This window comes from Bos mutus, chromosome 2 (genome assembly GCF_027580195.1).
Source record: "Bos mutus isolate GX-2022 chromosome 2, NWIPB_WYAK_1.1, whole genome shotgun sequence".
In the NCBI taxonomy this organism is placed as follows: domain Eukaryota; kingdom Metazoa; phylum Chordata; class Mammalia; order Artiodactyla; family Bovidae; genus Bos; species Bos mutus.
In genome coordinates, this window is record NC_091618.1 from 117,513,382 (window position 1) to 117,526,578 (window position 13,197).

A 13,197-nucleotide genomic window follows, 5' to 3' on the forward strand; every position below is an offset into this window, starting at 1 on the left:
GTCTCACATGCTTAACTTGGAAAGTGTATTTGGCTTTCTCTGGTTGGTCTGAGTTGGAAACCAAGGCAAAAATAGGCAAGTTGGCAGCCATTGACTAAGTCCTGACAGTTTTGGGCCAATTGCTGCAGAGGTTGTGGACGAGAGTTCTGTTCTCATAAAGGGTATGGCTGTTGCCTGTTTGTCCATTCCGTCTCTCAACGTGAAAATCAGAATATGAAAACCACAAAAAGTCAGATGATTCAAATCTGCTGAAAAGGCAACATACACTTGAAAAGCTGATTGTTACTTTAAGAATGTCATGCCTGAAGACGATTTCATACTCGGCAGCAGAAGGCGCATTTTCACATCACTCTGAGAAGCATTACTTTTATTCAGGTCATGTGCATCTATTTCTAAAGTACTTTTACTCATGTTGAGTCCAGATATCTTACCTGCACACTAGCATGTAGCCACAGCTCTCAGTGTGTTGGCTCTATTAGCAAAAGAATTTTGCAGATAATTAAATTAACGTCAATTTTTTAAAACTGAAGTATAGTTGATTTACAGTGATTCAGTATGCAACAAATTTAATCAGTTATCCATCTATCTATATCTGTTTTTCAGATTCTTTTCCATTATAGGTTATTACAAGATATTGAATATAGCTCCCTCTGCTATCCTTGTTCCCTCTGCTATCCAGTAGGTCCTTGTTGTTTATCTATTTTATTTATACCAGGTTGGCTATGTTAATCCCAATCTCCTAAACTATCTCTCCCCCTGACATTTCCTCTTTGGTAACCATAAGTTTGTTTTCTATATCTATGAAGATATTTGGGGTTTTTTTAAATTAATTTTTACTGCAGTATAGGTCATATACAATATTGCATTTTTGCTGTACAGCAAAGTGAATCAGTTATAACATCTGACCCCATTTTTGTGAATAATATTATAAATTCAGTCTAAAAATTCAACTTTGCTATGAAAATGAAAATATTGGTGAGTACGGTACTGTGATAAAAATAAAGTTCTTAATAAGTTATGAAACCTCCAGAATAGAAATATGCAAAGAATTGGCTATTGTACAATCTAATTTATAACTGTGTTCAAGCAAGCTGACAAATCAAGATTTGTCTTACCAATTTAAGTTATCAAATTTAACAAATATTTTTATATACTCAAAATACCAAAATTACAAAATTTTTGTAACAAAACTGATGTTGAATAAAAAATTCACAGTTTTCAGATGGTTATATGCTATTTTCACTAGCATCAATTGAATTTTAAAATGTTTGAGTAGTACTTTGAAGTACTACTTTGTAAATCATTCTAAGTATCTTGGCAATGGTATCAAACATTTTTACAACAAGTTCTCTAAATTTTGGCTTCACTTTGCTCAAAGTTAATTGGAAGTTGTTAATTTAAATATTCAGTGCACTGGGACGACCCAGAGGGAGGGAAGGGGAGGGAGGAGGGAGGAGGGTTCAGGATGGGGAACGTGGGTATACCTGTGGTGGATTCATTTCGATATTTGGCAAAACTAATACAATATTGTAAAGTTTAAAAATAAAATTAAAAAAAAAATTCAACAAGTAGAAAGTGCCAAAAACTTCCAGCTTTTGAAGTTTTTAGTGAATTGCAATTATTGAAAACAAAATTTCCAAACAGGAAGACAATTTTATCCCTCCAAGCACAAGAAAGGAACTGACCAAATTGAATGCTGAGAGTTCACACAAAGTAGATGTAATCTTTAAATTCTCTGAGCTTTTGGAAATCTGGACATATAAGAAGAGCCTTTTGATGGCACTCCTATTAATATTTTTTAATTGGATAAATTTACATTCTTTATTTGAATGGAATGAACAAGAACAACCAATGGTTTTACAGTATTTAAATTTGGCAAAATATTAAAAGTAATTATAGAGACCATTTATTAGACACATTTTGTCTTATGAACTCTTTTTGTTGCATAAGGCACTTTTATGGCAAAGGGACAGTACCTGTGAAAATATTTGGGCTGAAGTTTTACATATTTCACAAAAAAGTGTTAGATTTTAGAATATCTTCCGTTTAGAATTTGCCCCAAATTTACCAAGTACCTCAGCATTTGTAGAGAATAGTACTTTCTCAATTAAAAATACCATGGTCTATGAGGAAGAAGCAATTGAAGAGGTAAATAATCATAAATGTATTTACTGTAAACTGCAACTTAAAGAATACTATAGGCAATTTAAGGGAAAAAAATGAAAAATAGTAAGACATACTAAAAATATATGCTTCAGAAAATTTCTCAGTCAAAATTTCCTTTTTATAAGGAAACCAGCCATATTGGATTAGAGTTCACCCCAAAATATCATTTTAATTTAATTACTTCTTAAAATGACCTATCTTCAAAATGTTTCCACATTCTGACATCTAGGGGTTAGCACTTCAGCATGAATTTGAGGGGGGCACAACTCAGTCCCTAACAATACCCAAAATAACGGAAATCAGGATCTCAAAGATATTTGTACACCCATGAATATGGGTATTCAATAGCAGCATTATTCACAATAGTCAAAAGGTGGAAGCAACCCAAGTATCCTTCAGGAGACAAAGAGATGTAAAATGAGGTATCTACATACAATGGAACATTATGGTCTTAAAAAGAAAATAAACTCTGATACGTGATAGAGCATTGGATGAACCTTGGGGACATTGTGCTAAGTGATCTGAAACAGTCACAAAAAGACAAATATTGTAATTCTACTTACATCAGTCATCTATACAGTTAATAGAAACAGAAAGTACAGAGTGGTCCCCAGAGACTGGGGGAGAGAGGAATGGGGAGTTAGTGTTTAATGGGTATGAAATTGCAGTTTTGCAAGGTGAAAGAGTTCTTGAGATTGGCTGCACAACAGTGTGAAAGTACTTAACACTACTCAACTGTACACCTAAACATGGTAAAGTGGTGAATTTTATGTTGCTTAGACTTTAAAAGTTGCATAAATGAGCTGTATATACATGTTGTACTGTTGTAGCCACACATTCTGGGAAACAAACTCACTCAGAAGGACAATGCAGATAGTGGAGTGCGGTTTATTACACCAGGGGCCCAAGGCAGAGTCTCCTCTTAGCCAAGGACCCTGACCAGTTTTTCTGAAAACCTGATATACCCTAAGTGTACATGCCCAAACCCACCTCCCCAAATTCCCTGAAACTAGTCTGAACAAAGGAAAAGAAAGATACAATCAAAGTTAACCCATGATTCATATGCCTTAAGCCTAGGTAGTTGCTGCTACTGTTGCTGCTAAGTCACTTCAGTTGTGTCCGACTCTGTGTGACCCCATAGACGGCAGCCCACCAGGCTCCTCTATCCCTGGGATTCTCCAGGCAAGAACACTGGAGTGGGTTGCCATTGCCTTCTCCAATGCATGAAAGTGAAAAGTGAAAGTGAAGTCGCTCAGTCGTGTAGGATTCTTAGCGACCCCATGGACTGCAGCCTACCAGGCTCCTCCGCCCATGGGATTTTCCAGGCAAGAGTACTTGGTGGGGTGCCAAAGCCTAGGTAGTTAACAGTGGACAATTATCAATAGGCCTGTGGTCATATCCCAATAAGCATAATAGAATTTATGATTCTATCTGGTTACACAGATAATTAGAGTATTCTTTTAGGCAACAGAGAGTCTAGGTACGAGCCCTGGGGCTCTTCCATCCAGAGGGCCTGGTTTTCCAGTCGATATGTCGTTTCCATAGATACTGGGCATCTAGCTCAAAGTCCACCCAAGTCTGGCCCAAGATGGAGTCCTGCTGTCAAGATGGAGCCTGTTCTGTTTCCTCCTTCAGTACCATTATTAATTTCCTTGTTCTGATAATGTATTATATTTATGTAAGATGTAATCATTTAGAGACACTGAGTTAAAGGTACAGGGGACCTCTCTGTACTATCTTTGCAACTTCCTGTGAATGTTTTATTGCTTCAAAGAAAAGTTTTTAAAAATTATATTCTTGTGTTTAAAAAAAATAAGGAATTTAGAGACTGCCAATTCAATCTCTTGGACTAGGATAATAGAACTTCATGAAGACAGAGATTAAAGTGTTTAAACACAGCTTACCCAGGGACATAACTTTGATCAGAAAAAAGCTTACACACTGAGACCCAGCAGGACCAAGTAACCCATGTAATGACTATTACGAGTTATTAGCCGCCAAGGGAAATTGCATTAACAAGCTCTCCTTTTGGCATTGGGACCTTGATAATGGCTTCCTATTGAGCAAAGTTCTCAACAATATTTCCCCACATGTCAAATGCCCAATATTGCCCAAAAGTAAACCATAAAATGTAATTCAGATTCTCTCCATGCATATCATCCAGTGTCACATGAGGGCATTGCTGTTTTTGTTCAGTCGCTCAGTCATATCCAGCCCTTTGCAATACCACGGACTGCAGCATGCCAGGCTCCCCTGTCCTTTGCTATCTCCCAGAGTTTACTCAAACTCATGTTCATTGAGTCAATGATGCCATCCAACCATCTCATCCTCTGTGGTCCCCTTCTCCTCCTGCCCTCAGTCTTTCCTAGCATATCACCCAGAGGGCATAGCTATAGTAATGCCTCTGACCAAGGACAACTTGCAGCAGCAGGCTTTTACCTCCAAATTGAGACACAAGATTTAACCTTACCTTGGGAAAAAGCTATTGCTGTACAATTGTTCATGTTGATTTACTATTTCTTAGAATTTGCTGTATCTGAAATTATTTCCCCCTTTTTATTATACATTTTGCTTCTTGCCATTTTTTCTCTTCAGGCTGGTTTGTTTGCTGTTTTCTCTAAAATTCTGCCAGAGGTCTGTGTAGCAGGCTTGTCTATGGTTTTATTAATGAACCCCAATGTTTTGCTCCCTCCGGGGCCCTTAGCTTATTGTTCTCGGCTTGGTCATTCTTGCATGAGCTCCACCTTGCCTGATTCCTGTCTGAGCACACTGACCACAAGAGGGCAAAGCAGAAGGTAGCTGATACCTTCTACCTAAGACGGGGTATCGTTTGTGAATGGGTGAAGTAAACAGTGATGGGTTCAGTGGATTGGAGGAGGCCCATTTGGGGTGGCCCACATGCGGTGTGTCTCCCCTAAGTGACCAGTGTGGTACAGTTCCTCTGGTAAAAGGCAGTTGCTGTCTACAGCTGATTCATGTTGAGGTTTGACAGAAAACAACAAAATTCTGGAAAGCAATTATCCTTCAATTAAAAAATAAATACATTTTGGGAAAAAAGGATAGTTGCTATATTCTAAGTTATTGACAACAAGGTAATACTCACCAGTATGAACACACCCTGTGTGTATAGCAACAATTCTAGAAACTTGACATATGAAAAGATACGACACACTATACAGATACCCAGGAGTAAGACTAGATCTTAGGAGTAAGGCTAGGAAAGAAATGCAATCAAAATGTGCACATACTGTGTCAAAACTGTGTTATGAGCTAATAAGAATTATAAAAACTTAGAGAATGAGGTAAGAGAGTGTTTTCCAAAGTGTCTGTTCCTCTCAGCTAATCTGACAGGGTGTTTAAAGAACTCTGGCATCAAAATAAATTTGGAAAATTCTCCCAGCTGTGATATTTTTTAAAGGACCTGATAAATAAGTTTGTTTAACCCAAAGTTTACCAGATGTATTTATATGTGGAATCTACATATGTGGATTCTTTTAAAAAGTATTATTATTAGTAGTAATAGTAGTATAAAATCTATTAAACCTAAGCTGTGGAACAGGCTTTCTGAAACACAGTTCTAGAATTACCATTGTATATGGCAGTAAGAAGCTCAGTGAGTGACCCTGAGGAAAACTGTGAGAATGGTGGGATTAAACTGTTATTAAGATGAAAGAATAAGGTGAGGAAATAACAGTGATTATAACCTGTAGGCTGGAGTTCCCAATGAAAGAAAGAGATGAGACAGAAATTAAAGGGGATGTAATGGTTAATTCTTATGTGTCAACTTGGCTGAGCCATGGTATCTAGCTATTTGGTCAAATATGATTCTGAGCCTTTCTGTGAAGGTATGGATACTTTTTGGAAGAGATTAACATTTAAATCTGTAGACTTTGAGTCAAGCAGATTGTGCTCTGTGGTGTGGGTGGGTCTCATCCAATCAGTTAAAGCCCTTCACAGAGCAAGGTCTGACTTCTCCAAGAAAAAAGGAATTCTGCCAGCACACTGCTTTTAAACTATGCGATTCTTCCTTGAGTTCCCAAGCCTGTTGGCCCAACCCCATCAGATTTTGCATTCAGGAAGTCTCTCAGTCTAATGAGCCAATATCTTAAAATAAATCTACCCCCCCTAACTCCACCCCACCCATATTTATTGGGTGTTTGTTGTGGGGTTTTGCTTCTTGTGTGTGTGGCTTAGAAATTTTTTGTGAATGTCTCACATGTAATTAAGAAGAATATATATCCTTTCTTATGAAATGTATATGTATCATCTATCTCCTGTTGTTAATTCAGTTTTTATGGAGAACCCTGACTAACACAAGGCAGTGTTGTATTGGGTCAGAAGAGAACTAACTAACCCAGCTAATGGGAGAAAGAAGAATTGATGATTCGGACGAGAAATGGACTTACTGATGCCACAAGGTCCATGAGGGAAGAGTAGGATGCAGAGTCAACATTGCAATTAGAGTATTTAACCAGATTCCTCTGAGACATGAGCAAAGGAAGAGTGACTAGGAGAAAGTATAAAGTTTGAGGTGGTATAAGAAATGTAAGTAACTGGAGCCATCCGCGTATTGCCAAGGGTGACAGCTTAACATGTTGATTCTAAGACATCTCATTAATACTACAACTAAATGCTTTCCTAGAGCAATATACTGTGGTGGGAAAGAGTCCATCCAGAATCTCAATCTTCTCTGTGATAATAGAAGCATCTGTCTGCAATTAAGTGTTATTTGGGGTCCTAAACAACACAGGAAAATTCTGTAGGAGCAGTTGCACAAACTCCTTTGGAAGTAGTGAAGGCTGAATAAGAGGAAGTCAGGTGGGGCTAGTGGTAGACTTAAGAGATGCAGGTTCGACCACTGGGTTGGGAAGATCCCCTGGAGGAGGGCATGGCAACCCACTCCAGTATTCCTGCCTGGAGAATCCCAGGGACAGAAGAGCCTGGTGGGTTGCAGTCCATGGGATTGCACAGAGTGGAACACGACTGAAGCAGCTTAGCACAGCACACAGGAGCGGGGCATAGGAGGCCTGCCTCCAGGGAACTGGCATTTCCGTGTGAGAGGTGAGCCTTAGTTGCCCTGTAGTCTAGTCACTTCTTACATGGGACTGTTGAGCGCTTGAAATGTGGTTAGATTGAACAGACATGTGCAGTAAATGTAAATTACAGGGCAGATTTCAGCAACTTAGTATATAAAAATGTAACAGTTTAGATCAGCAGCATTGTCCCCCCAAAAAAGCCATATTACAAATCACATATGTAAATGTTCTAGTAGACACATATTAAAGAAAATAAACAGGTGAAATTAACGTTAATATTTGTATTTAATCCCAGTTGAAATAATAATATTTTATATATATGTGGGGTTAAGTAAAAAATGTTAACGTTAATTTCACCTGTTTATTTTCTCTAGTAATGTGTCTGCTAGAACATTTACATAAGTGATTTGTAATATGGCTTTTTTGGGGGCCAGTGCTGATCTAAACTGTTAAATAGCAACCAAAGTGCTCGGTATCATTTAAGGAAAAAGGCCAATCATCAGACAGTACAGTGCAGATTCTAAGAAGAGGAAGTGCTGCAGAGAATCAGACAATGCTATAAACAAACTTGGGTCCTATCTTTGGGCCAGACTTTTTAATGTATTCTCTGCTGATCTCATAAGCATATACCTCAAGGCTTGCTGAAATGTTATAGAAGGAATTTGTTTGAGTGAGTCACCCCAATTTTATAACTTTGTAAAGAGAATGCTTTATACTGTGTGTATCTTCAAGGTTTTCAAAGTACTTGCACATTCATTATTTCATCTTTTTAATGATCTGGGAGGAAGGTAGAACTGGTTATCTCTATTTTGATGAGGAAATTGAGCCTCGAAGAGTCAGTGTGATGCAAAGAACATTGGAATCAAGGATGCTGCAGGACAGTGACTGAGAGTGACCAAATATTACGAGGTCCTAGAAAAAACACTGGATTTGGAGTCAGAAAGTTCAGTTCTTCCCAGATAGATGGCTTTAAACAGATATTCTTAGCAAAGTTTCATTTATTCAAGTGTAAAATGGGATAACCAGAGTACCTGCTTCAGAGAATTGTTGTTCAGTTGCTAAGTAGTGTCTGACTCTTTGAGAGCCTGTGGAGAGCAGCACACCAGGCTTCCCTGTCCTTCACCACATCCCGGAGTTTGCTCAAATTCATGTCCATTGAATCAGTGATGCCATCCAGCCATCTCATCCTTTGTTATCCCCTTCTTCTTCTGCCCTCAATCTTTCCCAACATCAAGGTCTTTTCCGATCAGTCGGCTCTTTGCATCAGGTGGCCAAAGGATTGGAGCTTCAGCATCAGTCCGTCCAATGAATATTCAGGGTTGATCTCCTTTAGGATTGACTGGTTTGATCTCCTTACTGTCCAAGGGACTCTCAAGAGTCTTCTCCAGCATCACAGTTCGAAAACATCAGTTCTTCAGCACAGCCTTCTTTACGGTCCAACCCTCACATCTGTACATGACTACTGGCTGTGTAGTCATGCACCATGTGGACGTGCACCTATGCACCATAGCTGTGACTTTATGGACCTTTGTCAGCAAAGTGATGCCTCTGTTTTTTAATACGCTGTCTAGGTTTGTCATACCTTTTCTTCCAAGGAGCAGGTATCTTTTAATTTCACGGCTGCCGTCACCGTCTGCAGAGATTTTTGAGCCTAAGAAAATAAAATCTGTCACTGTTTCCATTGTTTCCCCATCTATTTGCCATGAAGTAATGAGACCAGATGCCACGATCTTAGTTTTTTGAACTTTGAGTTTTAAGCCAGCTTTTTCACTCTCCTGTTTCACCTTCATCAAGAGGCTCTTTAGTTCCTCTTTGCCTTATGCCATTAGGGTGGTGTCATCTGCATATCTGTGGTTGTTGATATTTCTCCCAGGAATCTTGATTCCAGCTCGCGATTCATTCAGCCCAGCATTTTGCGTGATGTACTCTGCATATAAGTTAAATAAGCAGGGTGACAGTATACAGCCTTGATGTACCTCTTTCCCAGTTTTGACAACCAGTCTGTTGTTCCATGTTCAGTTTTAATGGTTGCTTCTTGACCTGCATACAGGTTTCTCAGGAGGCAGATAATGTGGTCTGATATTCCCATCTCTTTAAGAATTTTCCACAGAGGGCTGAGGTGAGCATTAATTGAGATAATCCATGTAAAACATTTGACATAGCAACTAAATCCCAGGAAACTCTTGGTCATTTAACTATTAGTATTATGTAGCATGAAGTTCAGAGAGGCAATGGCACCCCACTCCAGTACTCTTGCCTGGAAAATCCCATGGATGGAGGAGCCTGGTTGGCTGCAGTCCATGGGGTCGCTAAGAGTCGGACATGATTTAACTTTCACTTTCACTTTTCATTTTCATGGGTTGGAGAAGGAATGACAACCCACTCCAGTGTTCTTGCCTGGAGAATCCCAGGGACGGGGGAGCCTGGTGGGCTGCCGTCTATGGGGTTGCACAGAATCAGACATGACTGAAGCGACTTAGCAGCAGCAGCAGCAGCATGAAGTTATATTTTAGTGTCATCCAAATTAAGGATAAATACATGGGTGTAGCTAGGTTCTAGTACTATTCTTTAGTGTTTCAGTCCAGGAGGTAATCCTTCTAAATGCTTTCCAAAACTGTTCTGCAGATCCCCTTATCTGATAGCAAAATTTCCATTCAGAATTACTTTGCAAGCATGACAATAGGATTCAGAGAATTATAAACGAATATGCCTCCTTTTCCAAATAAGGAAATAGAAGTTAAGATAAATTATCTAATACTTGGATATGAGACCAAAAAAAAAAAAAAAGTGGCACATCCTTCCAGTGACATGGAGGTGAAGGCTCCTCCAGGATTAGCCGGGATGGTGTACTTCAGCTTGCTATTTATTCTCTTTCTTCGGCTGCACTAGGTCTTCGTTGCTGCGCAGGATTTCTCTCGTGGGGCGAGCGGGGGCTACTCTCTCGTTGCTTTGTGCAGGCTTCTCTTGCTGTGGCTTCTCTTGCTGTGGAGCACAGGCTCCGGGGCACTGGGACTTCAGTAGTTGAGGCACACAGGGGCTTAGCTGCCCCTCGGCATGTGGAATCTTAGTTCTTAGATCAGGGATCAAGCCCATATTCCCTGCAGTGGCAGGTGGACTTCTAACCACTGCACCACCAGGAAGGTCCCTTGTTACTTATTCTTGATGTAAGGTTCCAGACTTAGTGATGATGCATGTTAACTTGTAGACTTTTTTTCCTGATAAAAGTGCAGATTTCCATCTAGTGGAACAGACAGCCCCAAGTTATGCTTTCAACAGTTTTGTATCTCACCCCCCAATCTCATTCTCCCATAAAGAAATACCCTAGCTCTACAAATGCTCTTTGAACTGGGCAGGGCATCTTCCTAGCCCCTCCTTACTGAATAAGTTGAAAATCTTCTACATGCACCGTCTCGAATGTGCCCCTGGGTTCACTGCATCTGTTTTGCCTCTCTCAGGTTCACAGTCTGTGCAGATGTCCAGTGTCTGAGAGACCTGCCTTGTGTCTTTTGTCCACTTTCATAGTTATTTACTGAGGGAGCACTGACCTGGATCTGTTACTCTTTCATATTGGAAACAGAAGTCAATTATTTTTGTATTAGAGATGAGAAAACTGAGGGATGCAAACATTTAGCGACTTGTCCAAAATCGCACAGCATTTCAAACCTAGGTAGTCTGATTTCAGAACTCCTCACTTAATTACTGTACCATGTGGCTTCTCAGAAAAATGGTTTTATGTATATACAGGTGTAAAATGTTTTGTCTAGTGTCAGGAAACACAGTAAGTCTGGGTATTTTATCCTTTAAAATTCTAAAGGTCAGTATAAATGTTTTCTTAGCACAGTGTTTAGAAGCAGGAAAGAGTGGATAGGACAGAAACACCTCCACAGGAGTTGGTATTCTTGATGAGTACTAAACGTTATCATTTTCCTACCACTAGTGAAAAAAGGGCATTTACTTAAGTCCTTTACTGCTCAAGCACTATTTATTTACAGGAAATATTAAATCCTTACTATGCTTTCTTTTGGGGCTTCCCCGGTGACTCAGTTGGTAAAGAATCCACCTGCAATACAGGAGACCCAGGTTCAATTCCTGGGTGGGGAAGATCCCTTGGAGAAGGAAATGGCAACCCACTCCAGTATTCTTGGCTGGAAAATCTCATGGACAGGGGAGCCTGGTGAGATACAGTCCATGGGGTCACAAAGAGTCGGACACAGCTGAGCATCTGAGCAGAGGCTTTCTTTTGCCATTGAAACCAATCTTTATTCGTTAGAAATATAGAGCAAAAAATAAAATGCTCCAAGCAACCAGGCTTAGGTGATACTCCTATCAATTTTTGAAGTTCAAATCAATAAATACTGTATAGTAACACACCCATCTGGCCATGAAGGAGATTGCAGTGGAATGAAGGTACAAGCTCATGAATAGGAACACAAATATCTGTAATAGCATCCAGCACCGAATCTACTGTTTAATTCTTAATGTTTAATCTACCCTATGTGTGCTCTAACTTTTCATCTAAAAAAATGTATAATGGAGATGTCATTAAGCCCGGGCCTTTCTTTGGTTTTAGCCCGTGTACTTGAAAATAGTTTGCGTCTGTCTTGTGCTATTTTTTCCCCCCCTGAGATACATGCAAATTTTTTCCAAATTTCAGTTATATCTACTAGCAAAAAAATGCAACAAACACTTTGCAGTTGTCCATTCACTCTGATTAGCACAGGAAGGAGAACTAGCTTATTCTGGGCTTCTTTCCATGGTGCCCCCTCTTGCCTCAGATCAGACAAGCCCACAGGCATACGCATCCATCAACTTTGACCTCTCTAAATAGGAGCTGCCAGATCTTCACTGCACATTGTTCTCCGTAGATGGTTAGAATTGATAAGTTCGAACCTAAACAAATTTACAAAGGGAAATGCAAAAATCAGGAAATGGTAGATTAAGTAAAATAAATGTAAGACTAGGTTTATTAACTTCCCACAAGCCCAAACTTCCCTTTTCTGGGATCAGCTTTATCTGTGGTGGAAAATCATCATTATCTCCTATCTGTCAATAGTTCTCAGATGTCCAGTTAGTAAAACGTTCAAGTAAACTGTACTTTAATGCATTAAATTTATTGTTTCTACTCTATTAATATTACTCTATTAGCTCTCATGTGCTAAGTCACTTCAGTCATGTCCAAATTTTTGCGACCCTATGGAGCCTGCCAGGCTCCTCTGTCCATGGGATTTTCCAGGCAAGAATACTGGAGTGGGTTGCCATTTCCTCCTCCAGGGTATCTTCCCGACCTAGGGATTGAACCCACGTCTCCTGTGTCTCCTGCATTGACAGAGGGATTTTCCAGGCAAGAATACTGGAGTGGGTTGCCATTTCCTCCTCCAGGGTATCTTCCCGACCCAGGGATTGAACCTGCGTCTCCTGTGTCTCCTGCATTGACAGATGGTTCTTTACCATTAACGCCACCTAGGAAGCCCTTAGTTCCAATACTGACAAGCTTCCAGAATTGGTGTCTCTCTCTACTTTTTAGAACTCATATGGACTCTTCCATGATTTTTAACTGTCCTTTGACTCTTTAAGTGTAGTGTTAATCTAGATGTAGCCTTACTCATAGTAGGCTTTGTTCTCAAATTAGGATTCTATTTCATTTCCTATATATCCTTTTGGATGTAAAGAAGAGTCTTTTCAAAATCCAAGTATACCCTGCCACTGAAGTAATACATACACCAACCACACAGATCTGCAAAAAAAAAAAAAAAAAAAAAAGTAATGAAAAGCTAAAGATACATAATCCAAAGAGAAAAGTAAGAGTTGTAATTTTACATATAAATAACATGATTGATCTTATTTTCCTATTATTATCTTTTCACCTTGAACTCAACTGTGTATTTCAGGTTGGGCTCTGTAGGGAGCAGACTCTGAGGAAGAGACAGTGGCAGAGGCTTCTTTAGGGGATTCTTTGGGAACCACCATCTGTGGAAGGGATAATAAACTGGGATTG